General features: G+C 42.6%; 1 protein-coding gene and 1 long non-coding RNA gene across 2 annotated transcripts in view; one reads left to right on the top strand and one right to left on the bottom strand.

Annotated features, from left to right (window-relative positions):
• The first annotated feature begins 1,719 nt into the window (after positions 1–1,719).
• Positions 1,720–25,400, top strand: part of LOC124177562 (neuroligin-4, X-linked) — a 252,640-nt gene continuing 228,959 nt past the window's right edge. Inside the window, exon 1 of the mRNA XM_046560061.1 lies at positions 1,720–2,866. The gene's annotated coding sequence lies outside the window, so the exon portion shown is untranslated. The remainder of the gene's footprint in view (positions 2,867–25,400) is intronic.
• Positions 8,729–17,817, bottom strand: LOC124177563. The gene is made up of 3 exons (XR_006869633.1): positions 17,559–17,817; positions 16,163–16,165; positions 8,729–8,740 (listed from the first exon to the last, which is right to left on the bottom strand). It is a non-coding gene; the product is annotated as an uncharacterized LOC124177563 (long non-coding RNA).

Below are 25,400 nucleotides of genomic sequence, written 5' to 3' on the forward strand. Positions count from 1 at the left end.
ACCCACGCAGAGACTCCTACTCAAACAGCCCACCTACGCAGAATGAAACCGAGCTGTACCAAATGAACGTGAGATAAGCCAGATCGCAGAAAATAATTAATCACAAATCCGGACTGAGACTAGATGGTGAAAATTAGAAACACCGTCAGGGAGTGAGAGTCGCGACTCATTTGACGTTCCAGACTAACTTTTCAATATCCTTCAACGCCCCTCGCTATTGTCACGAATGGCAAAATCGGAACGCTTCGGATTACGAGGCAGCATTCTGCCAGCAAAAAATGCTCGATCTGCAACTTTCCAAACGTTTCAATGAAATCTGTCCCGGTTTTAGACTGTATAGGCTTGCGTCTTTTCCCGAGGTAAAAAAAATTGCTTGTATTACGGAAGACAATTTGCATCGAAGTGGAATTTTTTGGATAGATTATTACTCGCGTTGTAATGCATCAATCTGCGAAATTGAATTGAACTTCTGTGTTGAACAGAAGATCGCAAATCTTCTGACACAAGCAATAAAAATTTACCGATCTACCCAAGTCGTCAGGGGAATATCAAGGGAATATTTTCATCCTGCGGCAGCCGTTCGTTCAGCTGTCTTGCAACGTCGTGTGCATGCTCATCCAACCTGCAGGGAGGAAGTCAATTTCTCGGTTGTGTCTTACGAACGAAATTGAATTTTTCCCGGGTCTATCCTTCATTTTCTTACCTTTGAAATACCGTCGCCGTGTTCCGCGGGTAGGTATATAACCATGAAAATGCTTCCACTTCCGCAAACTTATGAAAGTCAACGCGATTCAACCTCGCAAATTCTAATCACCGTAAGTCCAGTCACGAGTGATTAAAAAATTTCTTACGTATCTCCGTAATTGTATTTTGGAATGCCATGGAGATGGTAAATGGAGTAGAAGAGTAAAACTAGATTTGAAGATTTTAAATTTAACAGTAACGAGTGAAACCAGAGCTTAAGAAAATTCAAGACACTTCCTGGCATAGTCGATCAAGTCATCGAGTAGTTTATCCCAACGTAATGTCAGAAGTTTCCATTCAGCGGTTTTGAAAACTGCGCGTTGCGGCGCCAGCACCACGATAACTGCGGAATTCCCTAGGCGTGTTGGAAATAACCGAATCGACAATCCCCTCAGTTGGCAGGCCCGAATCGATAGCTTGGCGGTATCCTTTAGTCTGGTTGGTAGGACGGTCGACCAGCTGCGCTGAGCTTGCGCGGGGTGATTCGATAAAAGCAAAGCTCTTTGGGCTCCCTCATAGCAAGGCTAGATTACCAACTTTAAAGACAGCAGCTTTCGGTATCCAAAAGAAAACCTCGCGTTCGCCAAATCGCGAAAGCACTCTAACCGATCTTTTGAGAGTGGATGAAACCTGAAAAATCCATCAAGTCCCATCATTTTATTTTCCAGGTTTGAGCTCCCCTCCGCACGGGGCTTCGCTGCTCCACGTTTGTCGGCTTTTTCGGAAGCCCCGCGTCTGGATCAGGGCAATTCGAGGATGGGTTCGAAATCCGGTAACCAAAGTAGGCGGCGAACATGGCTAAGGTTGCGCGCTCTGATGACGAGTCGCAGCATCCCTGGACCGCGTCTCGGCGAAGTGTAACCCGTGCGATCGACCCGCGCAACCGAGTCGAGTCGAGTCGAGTCGAGTCGAGTCTTCGCCCCTCTCTGGCGACAGCAGGCGCTCCAGTTCATTCCCGTGTCCAAGTTCATCCCGAGAGCATCGGGCGCGGGTTTCGTAGTCGGTCCGCGTGCCCCGCGAGTTCTACGTCGGATTTCCGTGCGAAAAACGCGAATCGGAGAGTGGTGCGGTTTTTTATTCGACAGACTGATCAGTCTTGCTCCGAATCGCGTCTCAAAGCTCGAGGAAAATAATTGATCAGACGGCGGTTCAGAAATCGGTGAAAAAATCGTGGTGACAACCAATGTTCGAGTGTCGTTATCTTCATCCCTTACTTCGTCATCTTACGGACGAAGGATAGACGAGTTGACGGGATTTTGGACTCCAGGTGTTACTTTGCGATGTGGTTGCGGAGCCAAGAGTGCAGCGGGTCAATTGGTAATCGTTTAGTTTGATTCGATGTGCTGCGCTTTAACGCGTCACGGCGACTCTGAGGTGATCGCTCAAAATGCAAAACGCGGTTTTATGCTTCCGCGACGAAACTTGAGAACGTCGAAACAAACATGAGACGGCTGTTTCGAGCCAGAGTTATCGCCCCGTTTACCAACATCGTGGATCGAGCTTTCGGTCACGAAATTTCGGCAACCGGTGTAGGACGAAGCTTCTTCGTCAATTGAATAGGGAAAACTGAGGATTGAGGAGTGAGAAGTTACAACAGTTGTCAATAGCGAAGCGAAAATTCTAGGATAAATATTTCACAGTGTGCGAATTCTGACCTCGTGAGAAAACCTTTGGTAACATGAGAAACTATCAAGAGCTTGCGAGATAACCGTTTCGCTATAGAAATATGATCCAGCTCAAGCTGTAGATGCTGGAAACATATTTTGAACTGAAATTTTCCAAGTTGTTAAAGAAAAACACGATAGCGGAATTTTCATCGAAGAGGGAAAAACGGATTTATAACAAAATATTTTAACCAATGAATAGTGAGTGTAAAATAAGGGTGATAATGATCAACAGCTGGAGTGATGAAAGGTTGAATGAATGATTCATTAGCTTATCGTTGTCAAGTGTGCTAAATAAAATTAAAGGAAATAAAGTAGAACGAATAAATAAATGAATTTAAAAAACAGGGGAAAATTAGTGGGAAATAAAGTGAGTAAAGAATATACTTTGTGGTAATGACAAAGATGCTTAGTATAATATGCCAAGCTTTATCCAGCGGGAGATGACAGATTAAACGGTAAGTATTATACATTGCTTTATTATTATAATAAACAGCTTTATTAATAATCTCGGAACCGTGTTTCGTACAATTTATTACGATAAATTTATCTCTCCGTTGCTGGACGGTTCAGCGTTTAATACTTGCAGCACCGAGCGAATCGTACGATTGCATAAAAAAAAAAAAAAGTTACGGAAAACGGCATAAAAAACGGGGAAGAAAATTGTTGAAAATCGTTTCGAACCACTGCGGCCGCAATTACACGCGGCTATACAGAAGTCGAGATTAACGGACTTGAAACGACTCGATGACAATGCCCCATAATTATTTGCAACGACGGCGGTGTTTCACCGAATCCGCGGATCTTCTGTCTAATTGACTGGATGACCGATTATCCCCTCTTCCTACCGACTCGAACCTCTGATGACTTATTACCCGGATCTTCCGCTCCCGGCGAAATCAGAGCTGCGATATATCGGCGAAGGCTCAGCTTTCGCTTATTCCGTGCACTCGGTTTTGTGAATAATGTTAAAAAAAATATTTGCTTCAATAGCGATCCCCGGAAGGTATTCGTAATATAATCTATACCGCTCGTTTCCTTCAAGTGAGACGCAATTTAATCTCATATTTTTAGATTTTTTTCGAACAATAAATAAATCGTATTCTGATATTGTAAAAGAAAATTAAAACGAATGTTTTATACAATGAACTTGGTTTTTTTTTTTTTTTTTTTGTTTCTATTCACCGACGACCAGACTTTTGGCATTGAAAGAAAGTAATCATTGAATAACTGAACGGTTGAAAGAAACACACGATCTGATTACCAACCCCTCCGCCGTTGGATGTAAATCAAATTTCACGTGGATAAATGCGTACAGAATACAAGGTAATTAATATCCGCTAGTTTGCCGGGTTATCTCAGCGCCGATTGCCGTTTATCAAACCCGAATTCAGAGCTCGGAGTAAAGTGATACAATTAGGAGCGAACGTTTGCGATAAAAAGTATCAAGCTCGTGTGGTGGAGAATCCGTGCGATGCACAGAAATTGCCACGCACGCGTCTAAAACCTTGGCTGCAATAACGGCCAGAAAAACGGAAGAAAAAGGAATGAATAAATTTTAAACGACAATAATAATATTAACAATAATAATAATAAATAGCGCCAATCACCCGCAATGGCACATGGATGAAAACTCTACGGAAAAACCAAAAAAGTTAAGGGAAACGGCACCCCTCCACTTTGCGGTGAAAGAGAGAAGAAACTTCGATGCCGGAGGATCACCGGTGGCAAAAAATGCAGCCAGCTTTTTGCCGCTACCGCAACCGATAAGTCAAGAACGGCGGAAGGCGGAGGCGGCTGAACCGCGGCGGATTGAAAGGCCCGCCTCTTTCGCAATATTTTGCGCATCCCGACGTTCGCCGAAATCGAAACCTGTACCAGCAGCACATTTTCGATCTTCGGTCACTATTACCGCGGTATTGAGTCGACGTATTCTTTTTCTCTATTCCCTGGTCCTTCTGCTTGTTTCACTTTTTCTTCGTCTTCTTCTGCGGTATCGTGTTGTTTTTGATTTTATTTTTTTTTTCATTCCTTTTCAAATACAAACAGCGAGCCGAAATAATAAGCTCGCTTTCTCAGCTGCCTCTGTGTATATAAATACGACTATTTTGTTTCGGTGTACTTTCTTGTGCCCCAGAGGTTTGGAACCCAACCCCGTATATTTATCCCCGGCATTGTGAGAATCGAGATTTAATTCCCTGCTCTTGGGGAGATGAGGGGTCGAAAGAGTGGGGTGGGGGGTGGTGGGGATTCATTGAGGGGAACGCGTGGCGAGACACGCGAACGAGAGATTTTAAACCGAGACGTGACCGTTTCTTAATTTTCAAATCGTCAAGTTTCCACGCCCCCTCGAGGCTTTTATTGCTTGGGGGTGGATGGAGGGGGTGAAGAGGGTTGCGTAAAACATGGACATTTCATTCGGCCCGGTATTAAAATTATACGAAATGAAAAACGACGTTTCAGAATTAATTATTCAACATTCAGAGCTTTGACAAAGCTTACCAACGTCTTCTACACGCGGTGTGAAGATGAATTCTACCCTCGCAAACGGATTCCGTAATTATTGCGCCTACAAACCTGACTCGCCCGCCAACGACCCAAAAGTCACTTTCAGATTCGGGAAACGACAAATTTCTTCGGTCTCTGTTCCCTTCTACATTTCCATTTTTCACGGATGTTTGTCAAAAAATTAAGAGGTATCTCGATATAAATGGAAAAACAAACCGTGTTCAAGCTCAGCGAGAATTTTTTAAAGTCGAAATTATTCAGCGATCAGCTTTTCCTTAGAATCATATTTTACCTCTCTAAAAATCTACTCAGTTGCCGTGATCCTGAGTCGTTCACACCAATTCATTTTTCGATGCAAAGAAATTAATGATCACTTGTGCGAACATAAAATTGCTTCGAACATGTACGCCGTGTATTTAAAAAATATAGCAATGGATTGGTTAAATCACTCCTGGATACGTGGAAGTTTTTTTTTTTTTTTTCGTTTCGTATAAAAACTGCACCTGATTAATTCGCAACGGGAATGTGCCAAACGGAGCATTTCAAGCGATGTCGCGAGGCAGGCGACAACACGCTGATTAATAGTTGTTGAATGAAACTTGGGTGATTTTTGACATCCGCGGAGAGCCGTAAGTGCCCAGAGTATGGCAGGAGATGAGGAGGGCGATCGAGCACCGGGGGAGCAATTACCAGGTAACGGCAAAAGCAAAGCCCCGTGGAACGGAGTGGCCACCCGGTCGCTCTCGTTAATTCTTGCCCCTCGTCGTACAGTGCAGTAATTATAACGTCGGAATGTCGTTTGATGTTGAAAGTACAGTAACTACCCGGCGTCGGCGGAAAGAAACAATGGCCCGTCAGCAACGAGGTACGGAGAGTCGTGGAAGGTGAAAGGGTTGGATGAAGAGTGGAAGGAAATAAGGGGACCGTTGGGGGTTGGCCTGGATTCGACAAACGAACATCATTTGTCTATCGAGACTAATATAACCCAAATTTTCCCCAGCAGACTACAAAATGAGAATTTGTTCGCGCCGACTCGATTCCTTCATCGACTCGCGTACCCTTTTTTCTCACCTCGATCCCTTACCCCTAGCACAAGTCCTCTCCAAGGAGGGTAGAAATGCTTACCCCAATTACACCCAGCGTTCGAACAAATCTCGTTTTCCGGCCCACCTCACCTCTCTTCGACGCCACCCTCGATCCTCATCCACACGTGCCAAACTTTCTAAGGACTCGCAGAAAAGTTTAACTTTGGTGTAAATCTCTAGTCGAAAGAGTAAGACAGAGAGAGAGAGAGAGAGAGAGATTCAGCCGATAGTAGATGGATTTCTCACTCGGGATTCTGAATCATCATCGGAATTCCCAAATCACGGTATTACCAAATCGTGCGAGGTTAAAATCAAACAGAAGTTTGAAAAGCGATGTTAAAAGTTGACGGGATTTGAAGGTGTCTTTTTAAAGAACCCAAAAACACCGCTGAACATAAACTGTGTGACTTATTTTCTTGAATAATTGTTAAATTTTGAGACTTTGATTGCACAGTTGAACAGACAGATCAGCAAAAGACTTTTTATTTCCAGTGTGTATATGGTCATAGTATAATAATATTGTTCGTTATACTTGTGAGACCTCAAAAGACGAATTCCTGATCACTAAGATTGCAATGGACTCCCTGACTCCCTCTTCGTTGATTCGAACCGGCGAATGGCAGGGAACGAAGTTGCCTGAAGTAACATCAAGCCACTCGGGGCAGTGAGTAGGCCGGTAGAATTATCCGGCATTGCAGGTCGGGAGAAGCTGTAAGACGGAAGTACCGTAGCTAGTTGGTGAGATTCTGTTGAACCTCAGCGCACCGCTCGAGGTTAATCGGTCAAAGATGGTCGGTCAGGTTGCATTTGATCAAAACTTGCGATACCCCGAGTAATCGGTGAGCAGAACGAGCGGCTAATCTGAACTCTGGAACGGCCTGGAGCCGCGGTGAAATCTCGGGACGATGGTCAGTTTGCCGAAGTGAATGACGGGTATCCGTATAGCCGGAAATACGCCCGGGGTGTTCAGAATTTTGTTGGAAAGTTTCACCGCGTCATTGGAACTCTGGGGGATGAGAGTTGGAACGGAATGAGAAGGCTTGGGGGTTGCGATTAAGATGCAAATGCGAGTAGGGTTATCTAAATTTCTTGGTCTTGGAAAAACAAGGAGGCCCAACGTCTCGAGGATGGAAGCACAAGGCTGTGATAATATATACATACATATACAGAGGGAACAAGGATAGCCTGCAGGCGAGAATCCTCGAGATGGAAAATTATTTTGGCAACATTACTTCTGACAGTCTGCGCAGGGTAAATGAACGTCTGAACCGTCGCGGTGGGGAGAATTGCCACGTGAAATGGCCAAAGGGAAAAGCAGAGTGGGAGGGAGGACGGGACGCGCTGTCAAATAAGTTGAAAGCTTTATTAAAATGAAACGGTGCGCGAAAGGTCTCTCCGAAGAAGAAGAAGAAGAGAGGAGACGACGACGAAAAGAGAGACTGAGAGCTGAAGGGAACTCGAAGCATCGCTAGCCTGGAACTCGGTCGGCGAAGCAAGGCTCCGGACTGAGATATCCGATGACGACGTGACTGTGACAAGCGTGAAAAACAAAAGCTGCTGCTACCGCAGTGGCAATCGCATTCCTCGAGAAATGCAATAGCCATTATTAAGGTCAGGCCACCCGTGAATGCAGTTACTCTAAATGACTCTCCTCTCTCAACGACTCCGTTTCACTGCCGACGGTCGCTTGTGACTTCCTCAGCTTCCTGCTGTCTTTTCACCGTGGAGTGCAACGGTAGGAATTAGTCGTCGACGTGGGATTCCTGGTTCGTTGATTAGGGACGGGTGGCCAACAAGTTCAAGACTGGAACACTTACTTCTGTGGATTCGTGAGTGTCCTGATTCATCGGTACCACATCCGCGATGTGTGTTAAAAAAACAACAAGAATTTTGTAATTATGCGTGTTGCATTAGTCTGGTTCGCGCAATTTTTTCATTGTTATGTTCGTAAGCTTGTCTGAAAAGTTGCTGTACTGTGTTAGCCGTATTGGATATTTAGTCTTTTGTCAGCTGTCAAAAAGGTTACATCTGTTTTGATAGAATCGACGATTTCGAAAATGAATCAGAGAATTAATGCAACACGCAAAATTACAAAATTCTCCTAATTTTTTGAACACACTTCACATTTCGTATTGTAGTGAAAAATTCATCTCGTTTGATATTTTAAAGTTCGATAGACTGTTAGAGTTCCCGATCCAATTCTCTCTTCTAACAATAAGCAATCGAACTTGTTCTGACCGTTTGACTAGTTTTTTTTTTTGGTTTTTTAAACAAAAACAACTAATGAACAGCTTGTGACTTTCAACTCGGCTTTACAACGTCGGTTGAAAGATATGCCTGCGGGATAACAGGTCGAGAAATCTCAATGTGCTTTTCATGTAGCCGCGGATAAAATGGGCAACGAACCGTCGAGGTGGTTCGCCATTCTGAATATGGTTGTAACCGCATTTTAAGCAACAAGTATGCATCGTACCGTTTATACTCTGCCAGCCTCATTGTGGCCACAATGTGCTCGTTAGACTGGCCGACATTCTAACCTCCGGAGATTACGCAATAGCCATTATAGAACAACCGTTATACCAAGGTCCGTGTTCTCGATTACTTTTTCATATGGTTTTTTTTCAATTTTCTCTCTACCCATAAACCTCAGGCCAATGATCACTATCTGTACCCATTTCTTGAATGTACGTTAGAGGAATTTTACATGTTTCAGTGCCTTTCGAGGGACTTTGTTGTATTCTCGATGATGTGAGCGATTCTGAGCATTGTTTGAAAGAGATTGAAAGTTGTAAAAGACAGAGAGAGAGAGAGAAACAGACACAAGTGGAACATTCTTGAATCTAACGACCTTCGGGGGCACTTAACCGTTGCTGGAAATATACCCATTCAAGAGTCTGGCGATGAGACGCATACGGGAAGTTTTGACGTGGAGAAGAAAACGTCGAAAAGGAGAGAGAAAGAGAGAGAGAGAGGAAGAGAAGAACCGGCAAACTCCTTCTATAAATCACGCTCCATGTATAGGTGGAAAAAAGGACGTGCAAAGAGGAAAAAAAAAAAGAACAAACCCAAGAGAAAACATCCGTTCATCCCTCTCACCATCTACCAAATTTGGACTGCCGTCTACTCGCCATTCTCTTCGAGGACGGAAAACATTTGGAAAATATTTCATCCTAGGGTCTAAAGACATTCTCGCTTTCTCCGTTAGTATTATGCAGAAAAAGGTGAATTCATTCTTCATCTTTTATAGGGTAAACGGACAGTGAGAGCAGACCGAAGAATCTGGGTAAAATATCTCGTTCGACGATGGATCGAGACACGATATTAATCACACGCCCAATTGTTTGTTGATCGCGCTTTCGCAACGTTTCGAATAAATTATATTTATATACGTCTGTTTTCCTTCCCCCGGGGTGTGTTGATCCATCCGAGAAACGAGACACGGCGAGACGCGCGTTTCCATGGCTACGATTCTCGCCCGCGAGAATGTCTCTCTCGATTCCAACCGAAATTCAATCCCCCAGCCAATGGTAAGCGACCTTCGAGAGTACCTCTCGGACCTCTAATTTCGAACGCCTTATAGAATATCACCCTGTTTCTAATTCCCATCCCGGTGACTGGCAAGGGTGGGGAACGAAAACCGGAAGCGAGATCGGACCGCGGCACGTGCCACAATGAAGCTTCCGGTACCGAGACGCGCCGTTGACAATGCCGTGTTCAAGAGGGAACTCGTTTCCCACAGGAAGACCCGGCGGCACCGTGTCTTTTGAACTTTCGACCTTGCGGACATTTTATACCCACAGCTCACGCGTCGTTAATTATTAGAATCACGTCGACTTGATAACCCCGTTGCGGTTGAAAGACGCGGCCGCTGTCGAGATCCCTGTGTTATTTCAGGGATGAACGTACACAATGGTTGAAAATTTAGGGGGTGGGGGTGGTTCACCGGCTCTTATTACGCGGAAATATCAGCCCCTGATCTTCAGCGGTTCATTCGACACAACGGAAATGAAACTGGGCGTGAAGATTATTCATTCGTCGTGTTTGTCTGTCACGTGGATATCCGGCACGGAAATCATTCCTTCTATAATAGTTCACGAGATGCTTTGATGACGAACCGGCTTTTCAAGAATATCGTTGCTTATTATTTTGCGAGGAAGCAAAATTTCAACGTCAACGGAATCAGCTGAGGACTTTTAATGAGCTTTGGTTATTTACTTCGATATAAAGTGGCTACAACTTCGCTAATCCGATAATTAATAAAGGGTCTTTGTACTGACTAATCATTATACAACGATGAACGAAGCCGGGAGAATCAGCCTTTGAGATTATGTACAAGAATCTGGTAACTGTGACGAAACATCTGAAAGCTAAGATAAATTTCAATAGATAACTTGAAACCTTGGATGCTATATCTTTTCGCACAAATTTCTAGGCAATTATTCTTGGCCCAAAATTCTTCGCTTTCTGTGAAACGTGTGAATTTGTAAAAAAAAAAAAACAAAAACAAAAACAAGCTATGCAAGATGACTTGCACATTTCTATAGGATAGACTGAAAAAACATTTGCCGAAAGAAATGTACAAATTTGTAGTTATGAAAAAGATAGACATTTTCTTTCTTTTATAATTCTGTCTTTTTATAAATAAGTACAAAATTCTCTCAAGAAACAATTCCGATCTAAAATGAAAACTGTGAAAAATGATTGTGCTTTTTCCCCAGATTCAAGCTGATCCAGAATTCTACTGATCAGTGATTTTGTTTCTGAAATCTGCTGGACCAGCAATCGAAGCTTCGGCGCGGCTTAAATAGACTTGTTCGTTTCTCTGTCGCGTGGTTCGCTCAAAATTGCGAGTTTGCTCAAAGTTCGTCACTAGAATGGATGTCAAAGGGCGAAGAGCGATCGCCGTTTACGAGTGAAGTTTGCATCGCAGCTGACATTTATAGTGACGTGGAGAAATGCAAGCCTGAAGCCTGACTGCAATAGTTTAGTTTCAAATACGAACATCTCTGGTTGAATCTCATTAAACATAAATTGGATCCTTATTTTCAATAACAACAACAACAACGAGCGCGGAAACTTCTCATCGGTTAATCATCCGAGCACCAGCCAAGGCTATTTACGCTTAACTTAAATTCGTGTCAAGATGCATCCTGGTTAATTAAGCAGAGAAAATTCGTAAACAACAAGATGGAGCATTAATAATCAAAGACAAATACAAGGGATAAACAACGGCTTAATAAATCGATATCACAACGTCAGGTAATGAAAATTCGCTTCATTTAACGAATCGATTTACTAATACATTTTTCACTCTCTTTTAAACCGGCTCCGAGACATTTTTTTTTCTCTCGGCCCGGACTTAAATTAGATCAAGATAATCAATTCTGAATAAAACAATAATACTGGTCTCCTTGGCATTGCTTCGGAGATGCAGAGACGAGACCTGAATTTGAGTCACAGCTGTTCTCGAGATCGCTCGCAAATAATTTACCGATAATTGGTGACAGCGGTGGGACGCAAAATGCGGATATGTGATCTCTGTGCGAAATGGTAGATTCGTGGATTTAAACTAGCGTTAAAAAGCGGAGATTCAAGTTTTTCAAAGACGCGATAGCCCCGCGCAGTGACTAAAGTTAAGTGAAAAACTCGGCGAGTGGCGTTTTGCCAGATGTGGAAATGGAATATGAGGTAGAATTTCAATTCAGTTAGTGCCAGGCGTAATCAACCTCGGCAATAACTTTCACTTACACCAGAGGATGAATATAAATTCCGGCAAAATTCTTTACGCAAGAGACGCGACGAGGGCGAGGATGTTCGTAAATAGAAAGTCTGCGTTACGTGATAACAGTCGGTGAATTTTCCTCGCCTCTCTCCCGCCATCTCACTCTCGCTTTTGTCTTGATGAAAAGTTGGTCGCGAAAAAAAGAAAAAAAAGAAAACAAAAAAGCACTAGCGATCGCAAAAAACGAGAGTTTTGTCACTCGCAGCGTCGACGTTTCATTGACGTAAATTCGCGCAAACTTTTGACGAGACTTCTTGTCAATAATATTTATTCGAAGGACTTGAACCCCGTCCGATTACACAAGCCGACACAATTTTTATTTTCTAAAATGGTGTTGACTATTTTTTTACTAATTCGGTAACACTCATTACGAATTCGTTATTCATTTTATCGTATCGCATGAGGTTTTTAATAAAATCAATATATCCGAATCAGAAGCTTGTACACAAAAAATACAAAATGAACGTTTCTTTTTTTCTATTGTTTCGTATAAAAATGAGATGTTAAGGAAAGAAAATCCGGACGTTTCTGACCTCACGACTCGTGAAATAAAGGATAGTAGCCATTAGAATGAGAAAAACGTTAAAAAAATTCTTGACATTTAGGCCCGTGTTGTCGGCTGTCGATGTAATCTTTTTCTTACAGGCCCTGTCGAGTTTGGCGTCATTTTTTTTCTCTCCCCCCGCACCTTGACGTTCGGTAAACCTCGTTAATCGAATGCACCGCACACGTCAAAAGCAGCCTTCGTTAATTAAACCTCCTTCGACGGTCTGGCATAAATTTTCCCGCTATTTTTCGGCCTGCTTTTAACGGCTAAACCAGTGATTTTGGACACCCTGGCTGCTCGAAAGCTGCGGTTAAGCTTTTCGCTCGGCGTCACTTTGGCACCAACGTTCGCTTTCGCTGGGATAATTATAGTTAAGTGGTTAATGGAAATCCTCGGCTACACGAGCCGGCTTCGAACCGAACGAGACTGGCTGGTGGTCTTTTAAAAAGCCTTTGCAAACAATTTTTAGGCATCCTCGAAAAGCAAAGAGCAGCTTTAGCCTGGTTTGGTTTTTTCGAATCATATCGGGTTTGAAATCACGTTCACGTTCAATTCGGAAACTGCATTATTTAAAATTTTTTGGTCAACCAGGAAACTTGAAAAAACTGCTTTAGATGACTTGATTCCTCGTGAGAGGAAGCGAACCATCACATTGGTTCTGTTATAACTGAATATTTAAAACGAACTAAATTATTTCGTACATACGAATCGTACGTTACGGTTTAAAAAATTCGTTGTCTATATTTTAGTTGCGGTTTTGGTTTGTTCTTAAGGAAAGATTCGCCTACCAAGATAGTTACCAACATTTACGGTAGAAAAGTTGGGTTTGCTACTTTACGTTTTACGTCTCGAAGCTCTTTCCGGTAGAAGAGAAGAAAACTCCGGGTAACTCTCGAGACTGAAAAGTTCTCGAATCTGTGGTTTGCGGGTTGGTGAAGGGATATACTTTCGTTTTCTTTTATTTTCCCGACAGTTTTTCCATTCCAGAATTCCGTAGCCAGCGATGAATAAACTTGGAAAATGTATAGGTACCTACATCCAAGGGTTCATCTTCTGCGATCTGAAAGAATAATAAAAGTATCCGCAAAAGCTTTTGTCGAAAGATCAGAGGCCTCAAAAGAGTCCTCGAAATCACGCTGTACACACACACCGGGTTCCCACTTCGGTCCCTTTTCGTCCTCCTAATGATATGAAAGGGGGTATTTTCCCCTTTCATTCTTTCAAAGGACCCATACAATCGTCCGATCCCAGGACCCTTGTTACCCCCTCCACCCGACACTTTTGACTCGAGAATTTCGTCCACTTTTCAATTTCCAGATACGTGAGGACTGCCGTGCCCGATCACAAAGCTGTCGTCGATGTATAAGAACAGAAGCCGTAAAAGCGAAGAATAAGGGAGGGGAGGGGAAGAAAACAAGTCGGAAGAAAGGGCGGAAATTGATGAAACCCTTTCCATGAAAGGCGAAGGTTTTTGATAACAGCGATTTAGATTACGGCTTCATCGTGTTCGCGTTTGTTTATTCATCGTCTTCTATGTTTTCTGCCATTTTTTTCTTTTTTCTTTTTTGTTTCAACTATTGTGTTTAGATTCACAAGGGGGTGGAATTTTTTTTTTATTTTCAACGAAACCGAGAAGTTAAAACAATTTCAGTTCAAGAACGAAGCCTGAGTGAGTGCAGAAAGCAGAGTCCATGATCAGAGTTCGTGGATTAGAAGGCGATAGTCAGGTCGAGTGAAATGGTGACTCTGTTAGATAAGAGAGAGGAAGAATGACTCGTGACTGTGAAGCGAGACTCGGCCAAACTCAAATTGCTTCGAGTGTTTTCATTTTCTTTGGGGAAAAAAAAAAACAAAACTCCTCAAAACAGGTATGATTTTAGACCATCCAAGCTGTACCCCCCACCCCCTTCAAGCTCGCACACGATTCCCGCAATCTCATAACCAATGACAAAAAACGGGGTTTAACTAGCTCACCTAGTCCCGGGTCAAGGGAATATCGAGTATGGGAGGGAGTTAGGAGAGGGAGAGGAAAAAGCTCTTTGCCGCAGCAGCCTCGGTAGGAGAAGAAGTATCGATTGTATCGGGGCACGTGCGTCGCGGCCGCAGCGTCGAGTGCGGAATAATCGGTCTATATACCTAACAATAAGTTTCGTACGTGATGCGCAGCGTAGCCACCGTGAACCCATCGCCCTAGGATTCCTTAGGAAATAGCGAATTCCATGCCCGGGTGTTTGCTTTTTTACGCGGTTGCTTCTCCGAGGCTCGAAGACTCGCGAGCTTTAAAATCTCGCGTAAAACACGCCGCGTATCACATCGCGAGAATTTTGTCGAGTCCGGGCTCGATCGGTTCAGCCGTCCACCAAGCCCCCAATTTTCCTCGCTTATTCACTCTGCCCGATGACGGGCATTCACGCAGCCGTAATCAGATAGAGTTTAGTGGCCGATAAAGGACTCGGGTGAAAACCACGCCGCCGTTAACCGTCAAAAACGATTATTGACCCCGGTGCATTGAGCACGCTCAGGGCGGCTTTCCACGCGGAACAATTCAACTCTGCGCGTGACAGCGTCATGGGACATCATTACGGAGGAACAAAAGTCCATTTTTGTTACATCGTGAAATAACTGTGACGCTTAATTGGCTTGTGGGACACTCGTTTAATGATCAGTGAAAAATCTTACAAACTGTTCGTGTATTTAGCAGATTTCGACGTGAAACCACTTTTCAATACGTATGGAAATAAAGCAGCTTTCGACGTTCCGACACCAAGAATCTGCAGGATATTACTAGTTCTAATAGAAATCAATGAATTTTCAAAATGTTTGCACAAGTTTTTTCTGCAGAGTTGATTCTACCGTTTTGAATTCGTGTGGCAAGAAATTGTGATCGAGTTCAGGCTCGTGGTTAACAGGCTCGTTAGGATGGTCCTAAAAACGTCATTTCTAAATTTAAACCGACTCGCCCCCAAATATGCTCCAGGTAATTTGAAAACAATTTCCTAATTTTTACAGATTTTTATCTCAACTCTGACCCGTGTCCCATAAAGGGTAAATTCCATTCAACCCTTTCGGGGGCACATCAAATCCATTTAACGGATTTAGATGGATTTTGGCGTAGGAGAATTTTTTGGGTCGCTGATTACGAATATGAACTTAGAAATTCAAAATTCAAAATGGCAGATGCGACATGACGGAGTGGAATCCAAAAAGTCATTTGAAATCGATAAAACTCGGTAATCATGGGTTTTCGAGGTGACTGATCACGAATCTGAACTCGAAATTACGAAATTCAAAATGGTGGATCCAAAGTGGCAATATCAAGTGACTTGGGATTTTGGTTCACCACGTTGGATCCGCCACTTTAAACTTAAACATTTTGAGTTCGGATTCCTAATCAGCGACACAAAAAACTCCCCTATGCCAAATTTCATCTGAATCCGTTCGGTAGATTTGATGTGCCTCTGAAAGGGTTGAATGGAATCTCCGGTCGAAATTCAAAAATGACCTTTTTAAGGACCACCCGAAGGCTAACAAATTCACCAGGACGATTTTTAAAATAAGAAGAAGAAAACGAAATACGATAAAAAAACAAAACACGGGCAAAAATGTTAAATCTTGGTGTCGTAAAAATACGATAAACGGGGGGAGGATGAAATAAGCCGTGACTCGAGGACATCGGACTAAAGATAAGAACTTTGGTTCCCCGAACGTGACGCGAAGCGCTAGACGTTAGCGACTTTACGAGGGTGCGGATCGAGTCTCGCACCTGTCTTCTAGTGTAGATTCAACCCCCTCAAAAAGTTTCGTCGACGAACCCCTGCGGAGTATCGTCGACCGTCTCAAAATTCAAATGCTAACCCAGTTGCGGGAACTCCGTTCAAAATTCACTTCCATCCCTTCCCCCCCAAGAAGAGAGTTTCGACTGTGCGACGAATCGCTGCAGGTTATTCAAATTGAGACGCAGAAACGAGGCCCGTTTTTTTTTTATTTCAATTTTCACCGTCCTCAAGGACAAGGCGCGAAATGAAAATGGAAGGCATCATTGCCTGAAGCGAGACAGTGATCGAAATTCGTTCGGCCAGTTTGTTCAAGCGTTGATTTCTTCCCGGATACTCTTTAATCCGCAGTCAGGCGCTCGGCGAAACTCTCATATCCTTTTTTGATCCTGGTCGGTTTCGGCTTCGGAATCGCTCGAGGGCGATTCGCATTTTGTCGAGAAACTCGTTTCGGCGTGTGTCATGTGGTTGGCTGAGCTCCTATTCTCGTTTTCTTTTGTTCTTCCTTAGAACCGGTTGATCCCGTTTCCCCTTCGGCCGTTCAATTTTTTGTTGGTTAAAATATTTACACCGTTCCGTGTGCGGTCGCCTTGAAATTGCGATGTTAAAAAAGAGCGAGATGTTTTTTAAAATTTTTTTCTGCGAACAAGGAAAATACAAAACTACCGTCCATCAACCACCGCTGTTGTTGAAATCCTGAAAAACTTGCAACTCGGTAATCGGATGTCCCGTTGGATGGTATGTTTGTAACTAGAATTGTTTCACGTCCCTCTACTGTCATTCCAGCTGAAGAGATTTTATCGACATGCACAGCGGAGAATCACTAGCGAAAAATATTCGCAGGGTATTCGAACACAATTTGACACTCCAATTCCGAAGGGTGTTCACAATTATTGAAGAATCTCGTGTTACACAGAGAAAATATCGGGCAGTATATTTCAGCGCCTGCAATTACGTTGTAACGATTCAAATATCCCCGAATAAAATGAAAAAAAGTACTCGGTGGTAATTGACTCGCAGTTTCCGTGACGTGGTGTCCCTCTTCCTAGATTCAAACCTCCTGTCCTTTCGAAGAAGAAATCCCTCTCTTTCTATCTTCCAAAATATCTCTTTCGGAGCGTAACGTGTTGAATTTTCGTCCTGTATAAATTTTTTCTGTATTTTTTGAGTAATCAGATTTTGATAACGAAGGCCGGTCAAAATATCTCCAATAAGATCCTCGGCGTAAAGTCCCCCCCCCCCTCCGTAGAACATCCCTGTCGAACAAAATTTCCCTTGAAAAAATCCCTCCCCCTCCCTTCCCTAACATCCCTTACAAAAACGCGGGGGGAATTTCAAAAATTATATTGTATATTGTGGATGATAACCTTGATACAAACTATCGTACTTTTCTTACATAAAACGGTTAAACCAAGACAGTTGTTAAACAATCATCGAATCAGTGTGAAATTATACACACTGACATTTTTAGTTCCGCTTCACGCTCAGTCCTTAACTATTTTTATTTTTTACCACAATAGAAAAATACAGTTCGAGGTACAAAATGAAAATTAGTTTTCTAGCTGTTACCGGAAAGTCTAGTATTCGTTACTATGCTTTCTCATCACGATCACCGTTATTAGATTTTCCTGCAACTGTTGCGAAAATTTAAAGCTTATGCGACAATAAATTGAGGTTAAAGCCTTGTTTGACTAAAGAAGTAGAGTAAACCTCAGAAACTAATTTTGCGTTGCAATTACCAAAAAAGGATCGACGATAGCGCAAAATCCGAGGCGTACCTCGTTTTTCGTAATTCCAACAATATTCGAACAGTTCTTTTAACGATACCTGTTTTACTCAATTTTTCTAGTTACTGTAACAAATGAAATTTTGCTCAGTGCATTAAATTTAGCGACGTATCTTCGAAAACGAAATACCATAAATATACGCTTTGAACGAGCGTCACGTCAATAATCACGTCGACTAATCTGAGCTACTAGATACCAAAGGATAAGCGATTGTAAGGAAAAAAATTTTAATATTAAGACGACGAAACTTCTACCAAAAATACGAAAATTGATATGAGAGAGTATTTAAAAGCGAATAAAAAAAAATCAGAGAATCAATTGAACAAAAGAAAGACGATTTACGTTTACAATCTTAACATTACATAATTTCAGACCGACAATTTACGTATTTAATGAGTGAATGATGGAATGGAGGAATAAACGAATAAACGAATACACAACGCGTTAGTCGGCTATTGTTATAAGATCGTGATAAATAATTGAAACGAAATATAAGAAATTTTGATGTACAACATAAAACTCTTTCCAATTTATTTTTCATCAACCCTAAATTATTACAACGTGAGTCAAAGAAGCAAATCGGTAAGAATTATTGAAAACCGAAGCGCCGATGATGTCTGACATATACACCACCCCCAAATACTGTACAACGGACGGAAGCACGTCCACCGGGAAAAAGATAAATGGGAAGTTGTAACCTGGTGTGCGAGAGTAAACGGCTGAAGGGTGTCACAGAGTGTCGTATAGTACGAGCCCAGAGTCACTACCGGAAGAGGGAAAAGTTTGACACAAAGCGAGAGAGAGAGAGAAAAGCCTGGGGTATCGAGTCTGGTCAATCACCCGATTCTCGCCGGATGTTTTGCTCTAGTCTAGCCAAGGAGTGAGTATTGGAGGAAAAACGAGGAGCGTCGCGACGCTTTGAGACACTACGTGAAAAGGGAAAAGGATTTTTTCCTTTTGTCAAGCGAGGGTGAAACGTGGCTGTTGACAGCTGGATGCAGCGGTAAAAATGGTCGTAGACATCGAGCTGACTGACTGGCGACGAGCGTCGTTCGATGCTTCCGGTTGAATTTTCCAATTTCCCGGAATATTTCCCCCGTCATTTTACCGAACCTCACGTTCGTTCGATTCGCCGACGCGTAGCTGTTAGTTAAAATTCCCGCCGGTCTCTCGATCCGCCTTGAAGCCGCGGGATATTCGCCCGAGTCCTCCTATTCTCTCTGCAGGATGTTTTAAAAATCACTTTCCGATTCCCGCTTAGTATGCCGGAACGAGTCGCGTTAGTCGACTGTGATATTGCCTCGCAGAGACTATTTTATCAACATTTCCAATTCCCTTTCTCTTATCACAGCGTGTATATTTTTCTTTCATTATAATTCGTGTCGTTTCATCCTTCGCTCCTTCGCCCGCCCGGGAAAATGAACGAATCCTCTGAGACACTTTTCTCTTCTTCGTCTCGTTTCTTTGTGAATTTTTTTTTTTTGTTTCCTCTTTCGCCCAGAGATTGACGAATGGGAGTTTAACCGATGTGACATACATGCCGTGTACATTGCACGCATCCCTCATCCTCACTCTTCTCCTGAATCTTACACAAAGCAATAACGTTCTAGTCTAGAACTGTTTCTTTTGAAATTCGTCACCATGGTAGATTGAACGAATGAAGAAAATTCGTCTTGGACGGTCATTATAGTAGGAAATATTGTTACAAAGGTCAAAATCAATCGTCTTGTCCCCCTTTCCAATGATCTCTGGTAATCATCGTAGATAAAATATCTGTAAGAGCTTTCACATGTCATAAAATAAATAAGGTTGCCGTGTCCACTGATATTATTGTAAGAACAGTCATGTTATCGAATTTGAGCTCTGAGTACCCTTTTTTTTTTTTTTTTTTTCTTTACCAACCCAATTATTTATTACATAACGCCCAGTCCGTTACAATATTTATTACAACGTTTCAGCCTGGCCTGGTTTACAGAAGAAAAAAACAACCAGTCACGGAAGAGTTGCGATCAAAAAATAATTTTACAACGAGCTTTTTCTGTATAAAGGGAGTATTTTAATCTTGCGAATCTTGCGATTTGAAATAATTAGTATTCACAATTTTATTCATAAAATTTCCACTTATTCCGAGGTTGATCGGACACTGCTGTCTCACCTAACGGTCACTTTTCGTCGACATCGAATCGCCAAAGTCCGCGTTTCAGATGTCAACCGGTGATCGGTTCAACCACGAGTAGCGAGGTTGGCGAACGTGTTCCAGGGTCCACTCAGACCGTCCATTAAACCGACTTTCGAAACGGAAAACAGCATTACGACAGCCTAATTTTGGTTACGGGAAAAGTTTCCGTCCGGCATGTGGAGGAGCATGGGAAGCTCCGTTATGTCGTTGAGTATACGATAAATGCTTCTTCGAGTCTACGCCAAATTCGTTGATATAGCTTACAGTCTCTCTCACCGCAATGTTGTTATATATATATATATATACGGCATGTGCGCCCTTGCACTCCGCCTTGCCGGTTAATGTCTGCAGGCAGCAAGTAATTGCGATCTATACCTTTTACGGGTTCCGAAACTTTCCGGTTAGGCGGGCTTGGAAGCACGAGGCGTATGCTTGCGCATGCAGGTGAGAACCTGTGTATATCTTGCACAATGATATTATACCATCGTCTAACTACTGGTTCGCCATGCAGTTGCCGTGTTTTATCGCCCTTTTATGTAAGAGAACTCGTTGGGTATCGTTAAGGGATTTTATCTGGTCGGGAGTTCGAAAAAAGTGATTTTTCAACGGACATTTCAATTTATTGATACAAAAATTTGTACACGTGTTGGGGTAGCGTTGAACTTCGTTCTGATATTTTTTTTTTTTATTTCTAAAAATGATGATTCTTAAAGCTGCTGTAGCCGATTTCCGGGAGCACTTCTGAAAAAGGGGTGTTTTGCGGTGAGCGATATATCTTTGGACTGGATCATCCGAAACGAGAAGAACCAGACATTTCTAGTTCACGTAAGGTATTGTCTGGTTTTTAATCGATGGAATGAGCAAAATATTAATTTTCAACAAAACGGCAGCTTCTGAGGAAAAAAAAATTACTCGATTTTCAATAACAATTTTCGCATCGGTTCGTTTGTAAAATGGAAAATATTTATCGGAGAGCAAAAAAACTTCGATCAAGGACTGAAAGATATATTCGTAAAGCTTGTGTAAAAATTTGAGACCGATCGGTTTAGCCGCTTCTGAGAAACCTTGCTCACCGACTTTTAAAACATAGTTTTGAGAAAAACGCGTTCGAATTTTCTTCAAAAGGACTTTCAAACGCTTCGGGACGTCTTTGCAAATGTGCGCGTAACGTCGAGAATACTTGTTGGATCGACCGTTTCCGCCCCTGTAACGCACCCTGGATGCGGCGCAGTGCACAATTCGGTGACTCTCCCGCATGCATAATGCATTATGCGCGTACACAGAAGTGCAGAGCTGAGGTACAACGCGTACGCTCGGCGTGTGTTCCTTGGATTTGCATAATAGGCGAGTGGCTCCTAGGCGAGCTCGACTACGCGGGATTAACGAGTAGAGGGAATGGAAATATCAACTGCGAGTTGCGCCGGTCGCGAGGATCAAGTGCAGAAGTTGCACAGGATTGACTGTTTTTCTTGGCGTGTTGTGAAGAGTTACAAGTGTAGGTAGCTTCGGATAATTGTGGGTGGGGTGCAAAAATGCGAAAGACCAAAAAGTCGACAGGATGAAATCCCGAAAGTCAAACTACCCGCAATTAAAAACGTGAAAAGACCACGAATACGAAAAGATGACTTGTAGGGAAATAAAAATTGAGATCGCTAAAATGTATAAATAAATTTGTACCGACATTTTTTCATTTTTGAGAATGGCCGAGATCACGAAGAGCAAAACATTGAATTTCGAAAATACCGAAGGGTCGAAGAGCCGAGTTTTCAAACGTCAGACTCGCGCCTTTGTAGAAAATCTACGAATCCGAAACCATCGACAACGACTGGCCGAAGACTCGAAAGGTCGAAATCCCGAAAGCCGCCAAATACGGAACGGGCAAAGCGCCGAAGGATCGGATGACGTCGGAGGCCGTGAATTCCCAGCCGACGTCTCGTGTCGTCCGGCACAAATCTGCTTTCGGCTTTCCGGCCCTTCCGCATTTTGCCGATCTTAATTTTGCTCCTTCCGAACTTTCCTTGTCGACAGCCATTTTTTTCGGTATTTCGGCCGTTCGAGGCATCAGCCGGTCTCAATTTTTAACTTCGTAACTTTCATTTTTCCGCATCCCCACGTTCCGTGGTTTGGTCATTCGGATCCAGACTGTTCTGAAAATGCTTTATCAGATAAGAGAGCGTTCGGTTAAATGAACTTTCCGGTAAAATAGTCATTCTACCGAGTGATCGATCGAAAATCCCAACTTCGGTACGCTGATCACTCGTTGTTTTAAAATTCGTATCTTCAAAATTTCGGGTTTTTGACCAGTGGACTTCTTGGACCTTGGCGATTTTGACCCTCGCCGGTAATCATCATCGTTGAAATGAATGACCGCAGGTGATAAGCGTTTCATCGAGTGGCTCTCTCTGCACTTGACCCAAAAAAATTGATCAACCAATTAACGACGAACAAATCAAACCACCCATTGACGCCCTGGGTGGCGGAGTTTTGTAACCCAAATTTCAAAACCTCTCTTGTTCCGTATCAGCCAATTCCCTGGGGTGTTTTACGCCGCAGAAATCCCCTCCCTGCGAACGCCCCAACATCCGTCAATTTCACAGCGAATACAAGAAAATCTGAGGTAAAAAGGCGCGGCTCGAGGCTGTGGAGAAGGAGAAAAGCTCCGTGTAATACTCGGCGTAACGAAGATGATTACGAGAGGGGAAAGCTCCGAGGCTTAATTGTGAGACGATTCTGTATCCGACACTTTGGCGAGTCGTTACTGCCCGGGGGAAAAATCGATTCCTGGAATATTTGGCGACAGGTTCGTGACGAGGATTCCATACTCACTTATCGGGAGCTTTGACATTTTTTTCTCTCTCTTTGATGAAAGCTCGGGAAAAAAAAACTTCCGCGATGTCGAACATTCTGTTCGTTCATTCCGCACAGAGAGTTTCCGGCAAAAAAAAAAGGAACAAAAGATAAAAAAAAAAAAAACCCAAACATGGTCACTCCGGAAGATTTTTTAACTCGTATACGTGCTCTTGAACAAAAAACCCGGAATTTTACGACGCCGAATCCTCCTGAACGAGCTTTTTAATAATTCAAAATCCGGGAAACGAGAGTCGTGGTGGAAAAAATTAATCAACAAAATGACACACGGTTGAGGGAAGGCTTCATTTTCAGAAGCTTACGGTAGCTTCGAAGCTCGAGCTGAACGACAACGGAACAACAACAAGAGCAACGCTGCGACAATAAAAACAATTCAACCACTTCAGCTGCAAGGAATAAGCTCTAAGCTTTCACCGTCAGGATTTGACGCGGTTCATAAACTGTACGTCTACCGTTGGCGGAAAGCTGCGCACGAGCAAAGCTCAAAGACAGTTTCCCTCGTCCGCTTATCGCCGTTGATGCTTGTGCGCCACTTATCAAGCTTCAAGTAAACTTTTACCAACTGCCAGCAGAGACCAGACTCTGGGTTTCACAGTTTCTTCAAAGAATGTATTTCCACGCCTGGCTTTCAGCCTATAGCCTTGATTTTAGTCGCTGTTCAGAGACGGTCGATAAATGGTACCAAGTTTCGTCTTTCGGATCAGATGATTTAAAAATCAGCTTCACGTAATTCCAAAATAATTCCCAAATTTTTTCTCATTTTTATCTCAACTCTGATCCGTGTATAGTATTTTTTTATTAATTAATAAAATAATAAATTTGGTATATAGAAGGATTTCTTGGGACACTGATTGCGAAGCCGAACTGAAAATTTAAAAATTCAAAATGGCGGATTCAATGTGGCGATATCAGGTGACTTTTGGGATATTGGTCCACCATATCGGATGGGCGGTTTTGAAATTTTAAATGTTGAGTTCCGATTCGTGACCATCAACCCCAAAAAAACCCTCTGTATTAAATTTGATTGAAATGAAATTTTGTTGAATGAAATCCACCCTCTTTGCGATACAGGAGAAAATTGTTTTAAAAATCTAAAAAATTGGAAACTTATTTTTGAATTTTCTGAAGCCGATTTGAGCGGCGAGCTGGTCGAAATTTCAAAAAATAACCTTTTCAACGATCACCCCAATGCAGCAAAATTTCCACCCCCAACCTGCACCGCCACTTCATCGACCGTCGAACGTCGCGTGACTGATTCCACTGAGAATAATCTACACCCGGAGTCTTAGGCGGCATCGGCAAGGACAGGCGAAATTACCCTGAATTTCGATCGAGCATTTCTTGCTTGGATTTCACGGTCTGTCCCACCCGGAGACGGAGACCCGGACTACCTTCGATCCCGCGAATGTCTCCAGTCACCGCGTCTCCTGTGCTTCCCGACGTACAGCGACCAGTCACGAACCTTCCTCGAAAATAATGAAAGTGCCTAACGTTCGAGGAATCGGAATACCAGCATGGCGGTGTGCGCGGTTGTTGTTGCAAATTGATTTTTCGAACTATCACAGGCCGGTAGATAAACCGAAGAACATGAATATCTTTGACCTCTGACTTTTGCAAGTCATTTCTCACCGGGGTTTCAATGTATCCTTAATTTATTGGCATTCCGTACGATTTCGACCTGGGTCTGACCTTTGACCTCTCGTATTGGGCCCGCGATTTTTATACGATTGTTCTCACTTCGAAAGGCACTAGGATTTTTTTTTAGATTTTTTCGACTCGATTTGAATTTACTGCGATTTTTTTGAGCGAATTTATTGATCGGCACAATTTAAAAATTTGACAAAATTCTGGTAAATTGTGTGTCAAATATGAATATCTTTAAGCCCAGAGCCGGAGTAGGGAGTTTTTTTTTCCGAAAAAAAAACATTGAAAAAATTAGAAGCTGGAGGTGTTTTATTACGGATGGTTACTGAAACATTTTCATACGTCACATTGGATTTCTGAAAAATTTTCCAGATTTTTCACAACCATTTTACCATTTGGAAATTCTTTTTACGTTTTGTAGTATTTTGAAGATCGTCGTAGAAACAACAGAGATTGAAAGATTGTTAATATAAAAAAAAAAAAAAAAATTATCCTTCAACTCAATCTTTCATGAAACCGAATCATTAATTAACTTCGATACAAATTCCAATTTCAAATTATCCAAATTCCAGTTCAGCAATCTAAATAATTCGTTGGAATCAAGCACCTCCAATCAACAATCGCGTTTCCTAGTCACGAATAGCAAATCTACGAACGAATCAATTCGCTGACCCTGATCGATCATTCGGCCAAGTATCCCCACAAATTCAAAAACGATGAATCATCTGTCCGAGATCGAAGTGCCGTTTGGCATTCGGAAGAGTTTCGGCAGCTATCAGAATAGAAACGATATCAAAGCATCCGTCTTTAATGTACAAT

The sequence above is a fragment of the Neodiprion fabricii genome, chromosome 3, assembly GCF_021155785.1.
Source record: "Neodiprion fabricii isolate iyNeoFabr1 chromosome 3, iyNeoFabr1.1, whole genome shotgun sequence".
Taxonomy (NCBI): domain Eukaryota; kingdom Metazoa; phylum Arthropoda; class Insecta; order Hymenoptera; family Diprionidae; genus Neodiprion; species Neodiprion fabricii.